A 3,058-nucleotide genomic window follows, 5' to 3' on the forward strand; every position below is an offset into this window, starting at 1 on the left:
GTATACCAAACGTCACAACGTAACTGGGTGACCATAAAGGTAGACTACGGGTATCTCCGAAAGTATCTGTTAGGTTGACACGGATCAAGACTGCGATTTGTCACTCCATATGACGGAGAGGTATCACTGGGCCCACTCGGTAATGCATCATCATTATGAGCTCAAAGTGACCAAGTGTCTGGTCACGGGATCATGCATTACGGTACGAGTAAAGTGACTTGCCGGTAACGAGATTGAATGAGGTATTGGGATACCGACGATCGAATCTCGGGCAAGTAACATACCGATTGACAAAGGGAATTGTATACGGGGTTGCTTGAATCCTCGACATCGTGGTTCATCCGATGAGATCATCGTGGAGTATGTGGGAGCCAACATGGGTATCCAGATCCCGCTGTTGGTTATTGACCGGAGAGTCATCTCGGTCATGTCTACATGTCTCCCGAACCCGTAGGGTCTACACACTTAAGGTTCGGTGACGCTATGGTTGTAGGGATATGTATATGCAGTAACCCGAATGTTGTTCGGAGTCCCGGATGAGATCCCGGACGTCACAAGGAGTTCCGGAATGGTCCAGAGGTAAAGAATTATATATAGGAAGTGCTGTTTCGGCCATCGGGACAAGTTTCGGGGTTATCGGTATTGTACCGGGACCACCGGAAGGGTCCCGGGGGCCCACCGGGTGGGGCCACCTGCCCCGGGGGGCCACATGGGCTGTAGGGGGTGCGCCTTGGCCTACATGGGCCAAGGGCAACAGCCCCAAGAGGCCCATGCGCCTAGGGTTTTAAGAGGGAAGAGTCCCACAAGGGGAAGGCACCCCCTAGGTGCCTTGGCGGGGAGGGAAACCTCCCTTGGCCGCCGCCCCCCTAGGAGATTGGATCTCCTAGGGCCGGCGCCCCCCTTGGCCCTCCTATATATAGTGGGGGAAGGAGGGCTTTTCATCCAAGCCTTTGGTTGCCTCCTTCTCCCTCTCCAACACCCCTCCTCCTCCATAGTGCTTGGCGAAGCCCTGACGGAGTACTGCGGCTCCATCACCACCACGCCGTCGTGCTACTGCTGGAGCCATCTTCCTCAACCTCTCCTTTCCCCTTGCTAGATCAATAAGGAGGAGACGTCATCTACTCCGTATGTGTGTTGAACACGGAGGTGCCGTTCGTTCGGCGCTGGGTCATCGGTGATTTGGATCACGTCGTGTATGACTACCTCATCCCCGTTCTTTGAACGCTTCTGCTCGCGATCTACAAAGGTATGTAGATGCATCCGATCACTCGTTGCTAGATGAACTCATAGATGGATCTTGGTGAAACCGTAGGAAAATTTTTGTTTTCTGCAACGTTCCCCAACAGGTACGGTAAGTAAACCGACTCCAAAACAGTTCTAATGGCAATTTTTCTCTGTTTTGGAATATATAGAAAAATAGAAAAGTAAGAAGCAGTCCGGGAAGGACAGGAGGGCTCCACGAGGGTGGAGGGCGCGCCCTACCCCCCTGGGCGCGCCCCCTGCCTCGTGGGCACCTCGTGTGCTCTCCGGACTCTGTTTTCTTGCACGATACGTATTTTGGTCGGTAAAAATTCATTATATAATTTCCCGAAGGTTTTGACTCCTGTATCATGCAATTTTCCTATGTTCTTGTTTCGAGCTATTTTCTGTCAGTGTTGTCAAGTTCAGGCATCATGTCGTCCCCCTCCTCCAACAATGGTGACAATGATGCTTGGCTAATGAAGATAGAGCTAAAAGGGAAGAACCCATGGAGATCCACAAGGATGAAGGGATCAAGAAGGCCACACAGGATCAAGCTCCTGAAGACAACCTTCAACTTGATCACAATCTTCTTACCCCAACTGAGATCGAAGCTTTCAACATGATTGAGTTAGCTCGTATACAAAACAAGTATCTCACACACGTGAAAATATTTTGTTGAAGGAGCATATCATTGCACTCAAGGGCATTATCCACAAGTTGGAGGACCTCTTATGCTCGATGTGCGACTATCCATCATCACCTCCACCTTCTTCACCAGCAAAGGAGACATAATCACATGGGTATGGGCACTCCCCTTGGCAACTGCCAAGCTTGGGGGAGGTGCCCCGGTATCGTATCACCATCACACTCCTATCTTTACCGTTTTTCTTAGTTCGATCCTTTTAGTAGTATCTTGATCTAGTAGAATAAAGTTTTTGGTATGATCTAGTTTTGAGTTTTGCTTTATGATTCCTTTATGTAATCAAGTCCGTGAGCTATATAATAAAGATTAGTGTTGATTCAAGGGCTTCATTATCTTGCTATGATCTTGAGTGAATAAAAGAAAAGAGAAAAGAATAAAAAGAAACAAAGAGATCATATTGATCTTATGGAGAGTAATGACTTCACATAGAAAGAGTATGATGATTAAAAATTGTTGAGAGTTGACAAACATAGCTTTGGTCATCGTTGCAATTAATAGGAAGTAATAAAGAAAGAGAGGTTTCACATATAAATATACTATCTTGGACATCTTTTATGATTGGGAGCACTCATTAAAATATGGCATGCTAAAGAGTTGATGTTGGACAAGGAAGACAATGTAATGGGTTATGTTTCCTTATATCTAAGATAAAGTATATTGTCATGGATCATCCAACATGTTGAGCTTGTCCTTCCCCCTCATGCTAGCCAAATTCCTTGCACCAAGTAGAGATACTACTTGTGCTTCCAAATTCCCTTAAACCCAGTTTTGCCATGAGAGTCCACCATATCTACCTATGGATTGAGTAAGATCCTTCAAGTAAGTTGTCATCAGTGCAAGCAATAAAAATTGCTCTCTAGATATGTATGATTGATTAGTGTGGAGGAAATAAGATTTATACGATCTTGTGATGTGGAAGAAATAAAAGCGACGGACTGCATAATAAAGGTTCATATCACAAGTGGCAATATAAAGTGACGTTCTTTCGCATTATGATTTTGTGCATCCAACCATAAAAGCGCATGGCAACCTCTACTTCCCTCTGCGAAGGGCCTATCTTTTATTATTATCTTTTACCTTATGCAAGAGTCATGGTGATCTTCACCTTTCCTT

Source organism: Triticum urartu, chromosome 5A (genome assembly GCF_056163025.1).
Source record: "Triticum urartu cultivar PI428250 chromosome 5A, HENAU_Tu73, whole genome shotgun sequence".
NCBI lineage: Eukaryota > Viridiplantae > Streptophyta > Magnoliopsida > Poales > Poaceae > Triticum > Triticum urartu.